Genomic DNA, 17,627 nt, shown 5'->3' with positions numbered 1-17,627 from the left:
CTCAGATACGGCAACAGCATCCAGCATCCAGCAGCCAGCAGCCAGTCGCATGCGGGGTTCTCCCCGCCCTCTGCCGAGTCGGTAGTGAGTGAAGTCCTTGGCGGTGGCGTCGACCCAGTTCATTTAAATTTGGCATAGTGCCAGGGCAGTCAGCCAGGAAGGCCCAGGTCTTTCCCCGGCAAAAGCCAGTCGTCGGTCGGGACAAGCAATGAGCATTAAAGTTATGCCTCGCACTCGCATGAGGCATGAGGGCATGCCTCTGCCTCTGCCTCTGCCTCATGCCAGTGCCACTGCCACTGCCTCGCATGCCTCGTGTCTGGGGCGTGTGTCCGTTCAGGCGCTGCTTGTAGCTTTGTTTGTTGTTAAGTGTGTTAACAGGGTTTATGCTGCACACACATATACAGCCACGACCAGAGTGAAACACAGATACACATCAGCAGCAAGCGGCAGGCTGACTCCGCCTTTGCTTTTGCCTCTCTCTCTCTCTCTCTACCTTTCTCTCTCTGTGTCTTATTAGCGTTCACTTGCCACTCAGGCAGCATATGCTTCACGTGGCGCTTTAAAGTGGCTATGGGATACATGTGTCTGTGTATGTGTGTGTGTGTAGCTTTAAGATGGCCGCACAATTGCTTGTAGCATACTTTAGTGCGCGCTTTGCCACTGCTTCTGCCTTTGCCTGACAACTTCCGACAGCCTGTCCATCCACCCAGGCAGGCATCCATCCCTTAGCCAGCAAGCCAGCCAGCCATTCCCCCGAGCCACCCCCAAAGGTGCAGCTATTATTATTTTTGTGAAATAAAAACCGCAATTACCTGAGAGTAAAATATATATGTGGCAGTTGGACGGACGGACGAAGCAAATAAACCAGAGTGTGTGTCGTCGTCCCACAGTATCCCGGCTATACGAGCATTTTCTGTGTGACATAAAGCAAACAATATGGCGACACGCAACACTAAACATGCGGCAGGGGGCGGAGGCAGAGGCAGGCGGCATTCAGCAGTCAGCAGTCAGCAGGCGGCAAAGTGGGGCACAGACTTTGCTGCTGCTGCTTTCTTAGCGTGTTGCCAGCAACAATGTTGCCACACCAGCAGCAGCAGCCAAAAGTAGCAGAAAATGTCAACGAGCCAGAAACTGCCCCGCACGAGCGCGCCTCAACATTAGTTTTATTTGCTACCCAGTAATTGTGGGGCTAACAGGGGTATATTAGAAGATAGGAATTGTAGGAGATACAAGCGAGGTGCGACTGGTGCTTAGAGGTTTCAATTTAAAGTGGGAAATTCATATCTCAAATTTATTTTTAATCCAAGAGTAAATATGAATTTTAAGAGCATTTTTTCTACTCTAGGTTTTCTTTTCATTATCATCTTAGCTCTCTCTCATTGAAGGGGTATTTCCCTGAGATACTCCTGCTGTGGAGGGTACCTTTGAGTCTTTCCTTTTTAGTGGCACACACAAGTCGCGCGCACCCTCTAACGGCAGGAGGTGCAGCAGGGAATGGTGTTAAATTAAATTATGGCAAGGCGTCAATGTGTGAGGGGAGTGCTCGAAAGCAGCTCAGGGCATGGCAGAGCACCTCCAGGAGCTGTGCCCCTGAATTAGTGAGAGGAGTGTGAGGTCTGGCAGGACTCCAGATTGAAGAAAGGACAAGGCTACCTCCAACACTGCCTGGCCTTTTTCCAGTTTCATTGTTCTCCAACTGCTTTTCCGCTACTCTTTCTCGTTAAGCACAAAAATTGAGTAACTGCACGTGAATGAAAATGAAAACAAAGCCAAGCAAGGGGGCGGGAAATAAGGGATCCGGATTGAGGGGCGTTGCACCGAGACTGGCGAACTTTCACGCTAAAAACTTTTGCATTTTCTTAACTAGTTTTTGTTATTGTTTTCCCCTACTGCGCTCAGCACAAAATGCAAGAAATGAAATTGCCCCCGCGAGCACGCTCTCGCTCTCTCTCGCTCTCTGTCGTTCTTTGTCTATGTCTCTGTCTGTCTGAGACTCTGCCCGCATGCAGCAAAAAAAAAAGACATGGGTGCAAGGAAGCATGGCAAGGGGCACGTGGCAAGGGGCACACAGCCAAACAATAATTGAAATAAACACTTAAAAACTTTGACTGCAGCACTTTCTCTTCTCTTCATTTCTCTCGTTTTCTTTTCTTTTCGGTTTTTGTTTTGTTTTGTTTTGTTTTGGGTTCCTGTTGCGGGGTCTTCCCCCTGAAATAGTTTTCCCTTTGGCTTATAAACGTGCCGCGTGCAGCAGTTAAATATTATAGAGCATGCCCCTTGTCCACTGGCAACACAAAAGCCCAGCCACCCCGTAACAAAGCGTATAACTGTGCTGCATACTTTTGTGCGCTGCGGCACAATCTAATTACGAGCATCTCTGCCACAGCAAGTGGCAGGGCAAGCAAGCGACTGTTGTATTGTGATTTAGAGACAATTACGCAAAATATAATTAAGTCATTGAAGCGTTTAAGCAAAAGTCAGCAGCAGTAGCAGCGGAGAAAGGGCCACAAGCAAGGACAAAAGTCCTGGCCAGAGTTCTGGCCACAAACGAAGTTTGTTTTGTGCGAAGCAACATGTCCTCGGGGCCATTATGCCCTTTGTTGCGTAGAGGGTAATGCGAATTTCGTCAGTGGTTTGCAACAAAGGAGCAGGCAAGAGTGGGTAATTGTTAGGGCAATTTTGTCTGTCGTTTGATTACCTAAAATCTAATAAATTCTATTTGGAACTCCATCCCTATTTCCCTCTCAACCTTCTGGCAAAGGGTGTCCAAAGCATCGACTCTAAGAGTTAGCCTTGCCGCTGGCTGTGGCAGTGGCAGTGTCAGCGAGACAAGACACAACATTTATTGTATTTTGCATTTCTCACTCATTATGGCTTCATCGAGGACTAAGCAGCAGGGCCAAACCAGGCCATACGTATCCCTAAATCTAGCCCAAAAGACTTTATCAATGTCAGACTGACAAATGGCTTCTGTTTAGCCACCACAAAAACACACATCGAGCTCGGATATCCATCCGTAGATATACGGCTTAATTATTGCATATAATTATGTGGCTGAGATTGGGATAAATGAAAAGGGGGGAAACCCACTCGTATACATCTTCCAAAAACCATAAATCGAAATGCAGTTACCATTGCCCTTGCCTTGTTAGCCCACAAAACCACTCTTCTCCATTCTTAGACCCAACAAATTGCTCTCCAATTGGTCATGGGCCATTTAGTTTCAGTCCCTTACCATTCCCTTCCCTTCCCTTTCATTCCTTTTTAGACCCTTGTTTGCTTGTCGCTTTAAGCTGTCCGAAAATAGGTTTTTCATTTATCCAAATTGTTGGCTCTAGCTATTGCCTTCGCCTTCGCCTGTGCCTGCGCCCCACCACAAAAAGCTTCACTAATTAATTTGATATTTTTTTCTCCCTGCTCTCCTTCTTTTCTTGGGCTGCTGTTAAATAGCAAAAATTAATGCCAAGGCAACACATTGCGTCCCATTTTCCGCGAAATAAGGTGGGCTGCGGCTCTATGTTGCCGCTGCGGTTACTGTGTGGCAGGGACTAGGGAGAGCGGAGGCATATCACCGATAAGAAGGCGCTCAAATGGCTCATAACATTTTGTGCCTCTTTTCGTTACCTTTCTTTTGTTCTAGGTACATTTTTTTATGGACATTCCATGGCACGAAACAAACAACAAAAACAGAGAGAAGCGGAAAAATTAATATCAATTTTCGAGCTTTGTCTATGCTAACAACCCTCGTTGTTGTCGGTTGTTGCTTCTGCTGCTGCTGCTGCTGCTGTTGACGTAGATTATAATCAAATGTATTCTGTTCCGTTCTGTGAATAATTTTTCCCTACTTTTTTTCTGGTATTTTGTATACCGGTTAAAGGTATACAAGGGTATAATGTGTCGAATAAAATGTGGTTACAATTGACCACTAAAACAAAGTTTTGACCAGAAACAGAGGTAAACTAATCAGCTCTCTGGACACCTGGCAATAATAGAGGAACCAACTATTCAGTGCACTCTTTAGTACAGGGTATTTTTGGCTTCCCCTTACATAATTTAGATTAAGATAACTTCCCTGTGAATGAGGTATTTTTCGGTCGAATTTTCAACTTCCCTTGTTGCTCATTTTTTGTGGGTATTTTTTTAATATTTTCTTTGCGTGCCTTTGGGCTCTATGAATATGTCGTGCTCTGGCTAGCTCTCTGGGTTTTTTTGCCCTGGCTTTATTATATTAATAGCAATTACTCATAATTACTCGCTCTCTCTTTTTTACGCGCCTTTTTGGCTCTCTTTTTTAGCCTGCAATTAACTTGATTACAACAACAGTGACAGCATTCTCTGTCTGTGCCGCTGCCTCTGTTGCACTGACCCATGAGAAGGGTTCTGGTTGTGTCTCTGGTCTGGCCGCGCCCAGCCAAGCTGAAGGGGTGTGGCCGTATGGCAGTGGCCGTGAAAGGTTAGCCCGAGAGCACATGCTTATAAATCACAGAAGCTCCTTAAGCTGCTGGCACAGCAGCTTACACAAACACACTCACACGCACAGACAGAGTGTTTTTCCTTTCGTTTTTCACTCAAATTCAGTTAACTGCCTGGAGGGGCTGGCTCACTTCTCTCTATCGGGGAAGCACATCTTTGGAGTGCGCTCCCCGTGCAAGTGAGGATATTATTTTTCGCTTTTCAGGGCACTCTCGCTGCCACTGATAATAGAAAATTTGGCCGCAAGACAAATTGTGCCTCAGCCCCCGCTCCCGCTCCCGCTCCCGCACACCAAGTCGAGGGTAATGTGAGAGGAGAGAGAGAGAGAGAGTGCTATGCTCCGGCTAGAGCTTCGTTCTCCCTGTGGTTCCCTCCCGGCGACAATCATCATCAGTGTCAGCAACAGGAGGCGGGTTGCTGCCTGCTTCTGGGCTGCCTTTTGATTCTGAAAAAGCCAAAGAAAACGGCACCCCATTCCCATTCCCATTCCCAATCCCTACCCTATCCAATGTTCGGCGTTGTGGGGCGTTTTTTTCTTTTCCTGTAATTGAAAAGCGCCGAATAGTCGAAAGTGAAAGGCGCAGCAGCTACAAGTGGCGGATAGATGGATTGGATAGATGAGGCCAAGGCTCTCTTACACTCGCTCACTGCTCGTTGCTGGCTGCTCTACGCTGATTGACAACATATTCAAAAGCCAAATCATCGACTAATGCTAGTGCTAACGAGAGGGAGACACACGCCTCAGAAGAGACATCCTTTCTGGTTGGCAGACAGCCATCCCGGCGGCATGTGCGAAAATTAATTAACAAAATTGCGTTTTAAAAATGAGACGCGAGAAGCATCGCGAGCGGCAATGCGGCGGCGGGGCAAGAAAACGTAAAGGAAAAAAATATAAAAAAGAAAAAGAAAAGGTTGCAATTACCGTTAATGAGTTTAATGCCAAAGGCGGGCGCCAAACGCATCTCCAGCCATCCTTTATAGACGAGCCGAGGCCAGGACATCGCGCGGCCTTCCCATACTCTCCCGTTAATGAGGCGACATCACAAAAGTTTCTCCCAGCTATTCTCAGGTCTCTTTGGGATACCCTTCCGCAGGGAAGGGTATTGGCTACCCCAAAAGATACCTAGGTGTATGTGGGGGCAAGGGCATCTTCTTAAGTTTCCTATTTTTCTAGCCTTTTTTTATATGAAAATATTTTACTTTCCTTTGCACTTGACTTCACTTTGACTATGGAGGGGGCAAAGTGGTAAAGGAGGACTACAAGTGGTAGAAAAGTGGGCCAAAAGTAGAGTAAAGAAAGGGTCAAGAAGTCACGCAACAAGTCAGCTTGAAGCTCTCGGTGGCAGGACCTTTGACGTGGCTTCAGAAATTACCCTTTTTACGTGGCACATTAATTTCGAGCTGGTTCAGTGAGCTTTGAGAGCACACAGAGCCATTCTCCCTGCTCCGGCTGTCGGAACCTTTTCCACATTTGACCAGTTCATTGAAGCGATTTTGATGTAAGGTTTTTCTATCCTGTAACTATTGCCATGGCTGCCACTGAATGTGCCACAAATGGCTCTAATGACTCTTTGACTCTTGCTATCCTTTCCCATCTGTCGGATTCTCACTTTATCTTTATCTCTCTCTCTCTGCCCCTGTTCCTCTGTTCCTCTGACAGTCTCTGTCTGTGCTTTTTTGTTTTATTTGATTCGATTGGTAATTGGAAGCCAATTAGTGGCCAAGTGTTAAATTAATTACCTAATGGCTGTCAGGTTTGCTTATTGAACTCTTAAATAAAATGCATATGCATCTAGCTCTCGCTCTCGCTCTCGCTCTCTCTGTCTTTCTCTTTCTCACTATAAAGATAGATAGATAGATGTGTGTTTTTGTGTGTGTGTTGACTTAATTATATTTGCTGATAGAGAGGAAGGAAAAATTGAAATTGCCGGTAATCAGAGCCCCGGAGTAGGTTCGCAGAGTCAAGTGCTGGACAAATAGTGCAGGTTCAGGACCAAGTCCGAGGTCTCTGACAATGGCAAAGCAAATACTAGACAGCCAGCCAGACATGTAAGGACTGCATGGACTGCTCTGTGTGTGGTCAAGGAGAGAACTGTTCAAATCCAGTTATAAAAACGGCAGACTCCCATTTGCAGGCAAAAGGATCATCTTAGGAGGTGCAGGGAGCCGCATCCACAGCGTCCACTCCTCCGTTTCGTGTGTGTAAGAAATGTAAACTTAAATATTTTATGGCAGTCAAGCAGTCAGGCAGCAGTCAGCCAGGTAAGTGCCGGTCGCACTGAAATAAAATTGCATACTTTATGGCGCAGGATGCGGCAAACACTACTACGGGACACACAAGAGGCAGTCGAGGCGGAAGGTGGGATAGCCAAGAAAGAGTCCTCGCTCCTGCTGTCTGGGGCTTTCGGCTGTCGTTGAAATTCGATGAAATTTATTTACAGTTAAAAAATACAACAAAAAAAAACGACCGTAGACAAGTGGCAAAGGAAAAGGATACCCAGACACGACTCCGCCATCGACTAGTACGTGTGCGTGCCTCTCTCCTCTGTGTATGTGTGTGTGTGTGTGTGTGTGTGGCAAGAAGGTTTATTTAAAATTCAATTATGGCACACAATTGTTGCCCGACTGCCGCCCGCCGCAAAATGCCAAATGAAGTGAGATTTTTTATGAACCGAACCGAACCGAACCCACTGGCAAACAAAAAAAAGGTCCTACGAGATACGTTCTTCTCTTGACAAATTGAATTGGATTTTAGTTGTTGTGCCATAAAACGCTTACCAAATAGTTCAGCTTATATATATACTGTTCATCGATCCTTACCTGCAAATAGAACAGAAATTGGAGAAATCGGTTAGTTATTTGATTGAGTTTTCACTGCCACGGCAGTCGTGGTGGGGTGGGGTGTAGGGGGTGGACTTAGGCTTAGATCTCTAGACATTTGGACATAGACAATGGAATTACAAGTACAACAATCTCTGGGGGATTATCTAGAGAGGCACACAATATCAAATCTCATACGACAATTACTAGTTAGAGAGTGAGACAGAGACATAGAGTGGGATCCAAACAAAATAAAAATAAATTATGCAAAGGAGACAACGACAGAGAGAGAGAATCAAAAGTCTAGACAAAATACAACGACAACAACAGAAAATCATTTAATGAGCAATATAATTATTCTATGATATAGATTTCCCTTTTAAATCTTTTAATGATGCATTTATTTGGGGGCAGGAAATTGCCCACCTTCACCCTCGTGGCATATCGGTTTTCAAGGTCTGGAACTCCACTTTCCAATCTAATTATAATTTATGTCGCCGCCACACAGCGGACTAGATTTCACGGGACTCCCATTTGCTGACTACGCGTCGTGATACTTATAATTTTAATAATAATTCCCCAGTGCCCCAGTATCGACAGCATCCATCCACCCCCCAGTAGCTATGGGAAGGACAAGGCGCAGCAACAGGAGCCATTGCCTTCATCATTATTGTCTGTCATTGTGACACCCGAAATCTTGTTAAAGAAATCTCAATTATCAACTTTTATTGATTTGCATGGCAAGCGGAAAAGCAGAGAAAAGCAAAGCAAAAAAAAAATGGTAAACAAGCCTCAGCCTCAGCAGCTCTCAGTGCTATTTACGCTCCATTTTCTCCACAGCTTTTCACTTTTCCTTCGTTCCAGCGACAGAGATAGAGAAAAATTGCACGAAAACAATTACGATAAAAATGTGAACTCTGTGGGGGTCGGGACCTGGTCTCCGTTTTCGTTTTCGTGGTTCGGTTTGGTTCTGTATGTAGGTGGGCGCGGAGGGTGCCTTGGTTAGGTAACCTGCCAAGCGACAAGCTTTGAGCACGGATAAAAGCAAATTATGATAACAATAAAGATTTAACTAGAGAGCCGAGTCTGTGGCATGGGCCATGGAGGGGGGAGCGGGGCGGGGCGGTACGGATGGATAGACCGTCAAGTGGCAGTGGAGAGCATTGCCATTGACATTCTCCCACCCGGCCCCGCATCGGGATCGACGATACAAAGGGCACGGCCATGGGACAATTTAAATAGACATTTATCTTGTGAAACGACACAGCGCAGGTTGTGGCCCACACACATACCCATGGAAAGCACACGCATAGACATGTACATATACACGTGCCGTTGGTGCCTATAACAAAATTACAGCAGACCTGCGGCCTGATCCATGACGATGATGACGATGACGCTGACGCTGACGACCCAGAACCCGACCCTAGCAGCATTTCGCTGACATTGATGATGTGTACCATGGGAGCAAAAGAAAGATACAGATAGAGCTAGAGAGAGACAGCAATGGAGGTTTTTTCTTGCTTCATCTTTCTGTGTGTTTTTTTTTCTATGCTGTTGCTTTTTTTGTTTGATTTTATTTATGCAATAACAACAACCGCAAGATTTCCACGATGCCTTTCCTTCGCTTTTTCTTTGCCTATTTTTTACTTTTTGTTTTCCTTTCCTCTTCGCTTTTCTTCCTCCTTCCTCCTTCATTATTTTCTTTATAATTTTTGGCTTGGCAAATGTTTTTCAAAGCATAAAAATACTTTTACATTAACTTGTTCTAACAACACTCACACATACGCGCGTTACGAACGTACACACTCTGCCACAAAAAGTTGCACAACATTTTCGGGTTTTGCTTTTAATGCTCAACGACTTTGTGTTGCCTACTTTTTGGGGCACAGAGCGGGGGCCAAAGAAAAACAACAAGTTATGGAAAAGTGTTTCTATGCGTGAGTGGGTGTTCCCCAGCATTTCCTTTTGGGGTTTCAAATAAAGAAAGAAAGAAAGTTCCTTGCACTCTAGGCAGCGATCCTTGGCTATATCAACATCATTTGCGTTAAGTGGCGTTCGACAAAGCAATGCGCCGAAATAAAATGAGAAGAAAGTTGGAACATTTACGATTTGCTTAATGCGTTTGCCTACATATCTATCACACCCCGCACACTCGCCTCCCCCCTGTCTGAGAGCAGCACTCCTTCTGCCACCCAACCAGCCAGCACCAGCTGCCTATTAAACTGCAATAAAGGCCATGTCTGGCTGGTTGCCAAGGAGCCAAGTGGCAGCAACAGTTAACCAGTTTTCCCACCACAACCGATTCGGGGAGGAGAGCACGGGGAGGGTTTTGGGTCCACCGATTTTGGTATGCCTAATTGGCTGCCTGTTATGTTTCTGTCTGCCCTGCGGCACGACCAACGAAAAAAAAAAACCAGAAGATCGAACACACAAAAAAAGTTGCATACTAACAGGCGGGACCCCTTAATAACATTTTGCTGATAAATCTATATATGTGCCAGTCTGTGTGTGTGTGTGTGTGTGTGTGCGTGTGTGTGTGTGTGTGTGTGTGTGTGTGTGTGTGTGTGTGTGTGTGTGTGTGTGTGTGTGTGTGTGCTCGCTCCTTACGTGCCTGCCTTCTATTCTTACTTTCCTTTTGTCTAGGACTTGTCGTGCTCCTGCTGCTGCTCCTGCTAGTCCTTGCCCTTAGATTTTGGCCATATCGATAGCAAAGCGTACGTATTGCATATTTGCTTTTGGGGTTTTACATTTTTATGGCTGCTGGGGACAAAATTTATGATTTCCCTTTCTCTTTCCTTTTGTACAGAAAAGGATTTCGAGCAGCTCGCTCCGTTACCTGGGACCTGCGTCCTGCGATCTGGGAGTGTTGTGGGTGTGTGCGCTTTAAGCGCTTTAAAATTTACATGCAAATCAAAGGCAGAAGGCAGCAGCAGCAGCAGCAGTTTATAGCAATTAAAATAAATTAACAAAAGCATTTTAGGAAATCTCTCCAGCGCGAGTATCAAAGTTCAAAAAGCCTCTGTGCCTGGCCTAAAATAAAGTTAACTAAATATCCTTCCACGGATGGATGGTTGAATGGATAGATGGGTGGATGTCGTGTCCTGGCTGCTGCCGCTAATGTTTTGCTGTTGATGAGTCGCCTAATGAACTTGTGCTTCCCATAGAGAGAGAGAGAGAGAGAGAGAGAGAGCACAAAGCAAATACGAACACTGACAAAGTAGGAGAATTGATTTGCATAGCAACCACTCGCACCCGCTCTCCCCTGCTCTCATCCATTCCGACTTCGAAATCGCAAGACATGGGCGTCAAGCTGCCTCGCTAAGCAGTTTAACTATTTAAGGCACACAAAACCAACAACGAGAGATGATTTGGGGGAGGCGGGATGGTGAGGAATGGAATGGCATCTATGGCAACTACAATTTCGGGGGCACACGCCGCAGGCTGAAGTGTCAAAGAGACATGGCCAGGCCATCCTTCGAAGCTACACAAATGTTGACAAGCTAATGAAATGTGAGGAGGTTGCGTCTTTGGTCTTGGGCTCCCAAAATTGATACACTCCGCAGAGCTAAATGCAGAGACAGACACAGAGGCTGAGCCAAGTAGTCCCAAGCGACCATTAGGTCCCATTGGGGATGGAGTGGGCTGCGGGGGGAGGCATTGTTAAATTGTTGCTTAGACATTCGGTTATGCAAATCGAAATTATAATGAAATCAACCATAAGGACGAGCAGAGCCAAAGAACAGACAGCAGAGAACAGAGTCGTCCTGCTACTCCCTTCCGGGGGGCATGTATAATTGATTGATGGCACAGTTTCTGGTTCTCGTTCTGTTTCTGTCACGTCCAAGGGTCTCAATATTCATCATTTATGGCCTTGATCGAGAGGCGAGTGAGTACATTTCAATCAGCCCAAAGATCGTACATCAGGCCAATTCAAAACTGAAGTCCAAAAACAATTTGCCAGTAAACTGTGCGACAGCCGGAGAGTACAGGGCAGCCCCAGAAAAAGATACAACTCCGTACCCTCGTACATAAGTGGTAAATCACATCAATATGTAACTCACTCGGAAACAGCATCATCCAGAAGAACTAAGTAAAGTGAAAGTAAAAAAACAAAACACACACAGATGCCAAAGATGTTTATCTAAGAGTACGAGGACTCTCGGACCCACCCCACCTCCCACCTCCCACCTCCTAGGGGCAACGATTTGCTATGCAATTTTACACACTTGACCATTAAACGTGGCCATTGGGAGCAGTTTGCATAGCAATGAAGCCAAAGGCACAGAGAGCAAGCCAGAGCCAGAGCCAAAGCCAAAGCCAGAGCCAGAGCCAGAGAGAAAAGCTGAACGCTGAATGGTGAATGGTGAATGGAAAACCATGGTCCAGGGTTCAACTTGATGAAGTATGAATGATTACAGACAGAGAGGGAAAAGGAAAGAGCAGAGAGACACTGAGGGATGAGGATGATGACGATGATGATGGCTAACCGCATTGAGGAGGTGTGTCTAGTTGACTGTAAAAACTTCAATGAATAAATTTTTCGAAGCTCCCCTTTTTGCTCGCTGTCTGGTCATAAATACAAGTCCTTGTCCCTCAGAGTCCAGTCACATATCTGATGTATGGAAAGTGGACAGTGGAAATGCGTGCAGTAGGCAGCAGCAAAGTAAATTGATTCAAATGAAAACGCTCATAAATTTCCATAGACTCAGCACGAAAAAAAAAATGCAAACATAAATAAGGAATTGATGGCCAAGTCTGATCAAAACTGAAACAATTCCAGCTAAAGGAGGAACAAAAAAACACAACCAAAAAGGTGCACATCATAAATTGAGAGCCAAGGGTATAGCCATTTAACCCATTAAAGTCCTAAGAAATTAAATAAAGAAAGACCCGTACGTACTTGGGCCAGTCCTTCCTTCGGCTGGCCCCCTGCTGACACTTGACGATTTGTCATGTTGACACAATAAAACGTCAGAGAACGTCGACGGTCCAAAGTCGAAGGAGAAGGTGAAGGAGAAGGAGAGGAAGAAAGCTTCGGAGAATATTCCCTGGAATTATGACAAACTGTCTCAAAAATGCTGCTGGAAAATACTGTTAACGTTTTGAGGCTGGCGAACTTGGACAAAGGACACACCGTGGCGTAGGGCCAGGAGTAGAGCAAAAAATATATATGAACTCGTCTTTTTTGTATTTTTTGTTGACTGACGAAACGAATGAATAAAGGAGCGAACGGAAAGTTGCACGAACGTATGAGGCAAATGTCTGCTGATGAAAATGATGAAACAGCAAGAAAATATGCCAGAAGGAAAGGGCAGGGCAGGGCAGGGCAGTGGCAGGTCCTGTGTCCCGTGTCCTGTGTGGCACGAGGTCCATGCAAATACAATGAACTTGACTTGAAAGTCCTCCTCTGTGGCCTCCTGATGTCTGCATTTATGAGCATAAAAAATTGGCACCGCATTTACACAGACAATCAAGCGCAGTCTTTGCTTTTCCTCTCCCTCTCTCGCCCGCTTTCTGTGGAGAGGAAAATGTGGGGGGAAAATCGCTTAAAAGGCAAAAAGGCGACAATAGCTTTTGTCATAGTTTTTTTCTTTTCTATTTTCTTGCTGGAAATTGCACAACTCATCAAAAGTCTGGGGCTGCTGGCATTTGCATTTAGCGTTAAATTCCATGTTGATGTTGACAAAAAGGTGACAATTGTTCTGCCCTGCTGCTCCTTAACTGCATTTAATCAAGAGGCAGTCCTGTTTTATCAGAGAGTTGCCACAAATTAGCGATTAGCATGTGTTTATGCTGGCCATAAAATATTCTATGCCTCTCGGAGGAGAGGAGCGAAGTGCTTGCTGCATAAAACTTTCTGCATAATTCAGGCACCAAGACACACATTCTGTCTTCAGTGTTCAGACTCTTATAATAATAATTAGACAAGAGAGCGAGGGATAGACAGACGCTGCCGACATTAATCAGCCTTCAAGGCAAAGGAGTCTCATCAACAGCATCCTTCCTCCCGCCAGCCCAACGCATGAGCGATGGAAACTTTTCGCCCACCACAAACTTATTTTCAACAAATTAATTTTACCAACCGCGCAAAAAAGGATGCCTGCTCCTCCTGCTCGCTATTTGCTCAAACTCTAGTTAATGAAATCACCTGCACTCCGTCCAGATTGCTTTCCACTGTGCACCAATGCGAGTGCACTCGGAGAAAAATGGCATTGAAATACGCACATAATTAAATCAAATATTTAATGTAACAAAACAAATTCACATTAAATAGAAATCACTTTGATTTAGACAGAGCTGCATTTAAATATAAATTATTATAAATAAATACTCAATTTATGGGAATATATTCATTTGGAATGTGAAACATATTTAAATCAATTATCTTCCAAAAAATAAAAGTGAAACTCTTCAAAACTCTGAGCTTTTTTTCTCTGTGTGTGTGGGGAGTGTGTGTCAATTTTTGGTTAACTTCAAAACTCGCGCAAACATTATGTCTGGCTGGCATCGATGGCAGGCACTGACTCTGCCGCTGCAGACTCTGACTCTGACTCCCCTTTGCTGCTGTGGCGGCTCTGATGCACACACCTTTTAAACATTTATTTATTTGGTTTTTTTGGCGGTGGCTGGCGTTCCATTTGTGTAGTGCAATTTCCAGCTGCCAGACGCAGCATTTTGCTCCACGCCGCATACATCAAGCTGCGGGCAACCGAATGCTGCACGTGAATCTGGCGTAGCATATGGAAATGATGTCCGCTCGCCAACGATTGTGGCAGTGGGGGGCAGCGGCGCCATGGTGGCAGAGAGATGGTAATGCAAAACGTAGCAAATTGAGTTCATTTCGTGGCAGGCAGCAGCAGGCAAAACTTATCATTAGTATCGCTTTTCAGCGCACTCGTGCCGCATGCCGAATGAAGCCGGAGGTCCAGGCACACACTCCCACATACCCACACTGAGGACACGGACCCTGGCGCACGTAAACATGTAATAATTACTTGGGTTCTAGGTGTTTTTCAACTCACTTTTACTCCGCCAAAACTTTTGCCACAACTTTTTTTAGGGTTAGATTGTAAGAGTGTGGCGGAGTGCCAGTGGATTGTGTGTGTGGCACGAAGCAGAGACTCGACTCGACTCGACTCGACTCCTGGCCTTCTGCTAAGCGAGTATTAGTGGAAATTTAATATTGCAATTAATACAGCAACAAAGTGTGCATTGCATATTAATAAGTTAGTTTCTGTCGCTTCTAGTTTGAGTTTGAGTGAGTGGCCCAAGTTGGTCTGGGATTCCTCCAGCTCCTAGTGTGTTCCGGCCCCCTGCTCCTGCTCATGTGCTCATGCTGGATTAGTGCACTGGAGGGCAAACATTTTGTGTGCCCGTAAAAGCCAAAGTTACAACCCCATAAGTTGGCTTAGGGTTGAAGGAACGGGGCCACCGCCACACAGCCAGCGTGTTTGGTTTTAATGCCTTGGGGGTCCGTCCGTCAGTCAGTCACACATTCAATATTCATATTCATATACACCCGAGCTCTCCGAGCTCTCGAAACTCTATGGCTCGCTCGCTCTCTCATTTAAGCTTTTAATGATTTCCAAAGTTCTGTCCGCGAAAAAACAGAATGCAAAAAAAACAGAGAGGAAAAAATGCGGAACTTTCACATTTAATGCGCTTAGCCGTGGCCCGTTTAACTGCAAAAACTTACGAGTACTCCTTACATTTCTTTTCCTTCTTTTGACTGTGATTTAGTTTTGGAAAATCTCTTTTTTTTCACGCGCCGCCTGGTATTCAAAAAGGAAAACCGTTCTAGCAGCAGCATCAGCACAGCAGCGGGCGGGCGACAAAAACTATTTGTGCAAACAACAAAGAAAACTTGAGCGCAAAAAAAGGAAAATCATCATCATCAGCGGGAAGCGGGGCGGAGGAGAAGCAGTGGGAAGAATCTGAAGGAACATCGCAAGTGCAGCCAACTACAAAAGCGCAACAAAAGCAATTTAAATTTAGCCAGAGGCATTTTCCCGAGCACAGACCAGACCGAACAGAGAGCGGAAAAGCGCCGGAGAAGTGGCGGTGTGGTGTCGCTCTGTCCACGGCTGTCCACGAGCGGAGGGTGCACAAAATTTCATTTCATTTGCCGAGCAGCGCGCGAGAAACGTTTTTAGTCATAACTTTTTAATTTGTTTGTCAGCGACAGGCAGCGACCGGCCGAGTCCTCAAATCCAAATCCAAGCCCAAGCCACAGCAGAGAGTATGCCCATAAAAGGTAGAAATGTATACCAAGTCTGTGAGTCATAGAGTGAGGACTCCTGCCTGATTAGCGCAATTGTAAGAGCTCCCCGACGGACACAAGCACAGGACAAGGGACAGATTTTGGTAGCCCCAAAAAGAATGCTATCAAAATCGATTCGAAAAGGATGAAGGAAACTTATAATAAGGAAGGAAAAGAAGTCCTAGAAAACCATCAGAATCCGAAGCATTAGATACACTTGCTGGTCCATGAATGCCACAGAATGCCTGAGAATGCAGAGACGAAATACACGTGCTTAGTGTGGCATAATACCTTTTTTTATGAGACAAAACATCTCTAGAAATTCATAATACCCTCTGCCAAGAATAAGAGCATCACAATGCTCTCTGTATCTGCTCGACTCTGCTAATGCTCCTGCTGTGGCTCGGCTCCTGCTCTACTCTGCCGTGCTCTGCCCCCATCCTAGCAGCATTTGATCAATGCAAAAATGTGTGCTTGGTGTACATGTCTCTAGGGTTGATTTATCTATTTACTCGACAGCCTCGTCATCAGAGTGGAAGCTCCTTTTGGGAGCTGTCAATATTTAAAACGTTGTCCTTGCTGTGTCCTGTGCCACAAGCGGCAGCAGCAGCTGCTGCTCTCCTGCTCTCCACTGCCAGGAAGGACCCCCTCAGTCAGAGACCACCTCCCTGACTGTACCGCTGCTGCTCTGCTGCTGCGTGCTTAACAAGAGTTTATTGAATTTTATTTTCTCATCTCAATTTGATGGCCGTCGCCCCTGCTTATTTTTGGGGCAACATATTGCTTGTCCTGTTTCTTGACATACTTTTCGTTTCTGGCAGGACTCGGCTGCATTTAAATTTCAAATTGTTTTATTGCCGGACCCCCCGAAAATAATTGAAAATTTTCTAGACAGAAAACACTTTTTTTGCCAGTGCCCGCTTGTAAATCGCTCAATATACAAAAAGAGAAAATTAAATTGTTATAAATTTCCATGGCGCGAAGAGAAAACTTTTCCGCCGTGTGTCTCCCATGTCCCATGTCCCATGTCCGTGTTCAAGTTTTTCGATTACGGATTAATGTAATATTTTTTATATTATTATTTTGTTGATTTTTTTTGTGTTTTTTTCTGACCCCTGACGGGGCCCACTTGCTTTTTTGTTTGACTTGGACGCTGGCTTGAAAGTTTGATGAATTTTTTAAATTTAAAAAGTTTATTTGTGCGTTTGTAAGTTGGCCGAGAGACCAGAACAGAACAGAACAGAGCAGAGCAGAGCTGAGCAGAATCCCAGCTTATTAGAAGTGCAGAGGCGACAGGACACTTCAAAGGCTGCCCACATCCAAGTTTTTTCCTCGCCTCCCCGCCCTACTAATATGTTTATTTGAATTGCTTTTTCCTCCACGCAGATTTTCCTAATTTGAAAACATTTTCTATTTACCCTCCGCCAGAATCTTTTATGTCTCTCTGCCACTGTCAATATCCTTATTTATCTGTGGTTTTACTCCGTGGGGAGGAGGAATGGGGCTTTATTAGCACCTTTGGCGGTTGTTTGCATCCCCCAAGATCCGGGGGGGCTCTATTTCATCCGGTATTTGCTTAGGCAGTTGCCTGTTGACAAAAATATGTGTATTTGCCAGGCACATGATGTTCCGGAAAGAGCCCACAAAGGGAGGCACAGTTCCCCCCCCAATCTGATGATGGTTTGGTGTTAAATATTTATAAATAAATTTAAATATGATTCTGTACTACAATGTATTCTTTTTGTGTGTGCGGTGTGGCATTTTGTGCAAGCAAATACCTCAATAACAATTATAATTACACGCTCACAGAAATGTATTTTCGTGTCCGACTGCATTTAATGGATGCCAAAATTATTGCACAAAAATAAATGCAAAAATCAACATTTTACTCGGTAAATCGGACTAATGGAGGGGCCACTCGTGCCCGTGGTCATGGGAGGGTTGCCAAATGGCGCTAGGGGGCGGGGCTGTGGCGGGCTGTGGGCGTATGTTAAACAAAATCAATTACAGATAATTTAACGTCAATGGAAGGACGGACGGAAAAGGGTGCCAAAGGTGGCAGCAAGGGGCC

The 17,627-nt window shown here is 45.2% G+C and overlaps 1 protein-coding gene and 1 long non-coding RNA gene across 7 annotated transcripts in view; both read right to left on the bottom strand.

The window, feature by feature from the left end:
• LOC117585707 (polypyrimidine tract-binding protein 1) overlaps nt 1-17,627 on the bottom strand; it is a 146,971-nt gene that overhangs the window by 63,977 nt on the left and 65,367 nt on the right. The window lies entirely within an intron of this gene.
• Nucleotides 281-17,222, bottom strand: LOC117585715. Its single transcript, XR_004573936.1, has 3 exons — nt 16,851-17,222; nt 9,504-9,506; nt 281-296 (listed from the first exon to the last, which is right to left on the bottom strand). It is a non-coding gene; the product is annotated as an uncharacterized LOC117585715 (long non-coding RNA).

This window comes from Drosophila guanche, unplaced genomic scaffold (genome assembly GCF_900245975.1).
Source record: "Drosophila guanche unplaced genomic scaffold, DGUA_6, whole genome shotgun sequence".
Lineage (NCBI taxonomy): Eukaryota > Metazoa > Arthropoda > Insecta > Diptera > Drosophilidae > Drosophila > Drosophila guanche.
This window is presented reverse-complemented; position numbering and strand designations above follow the sequence as displayed.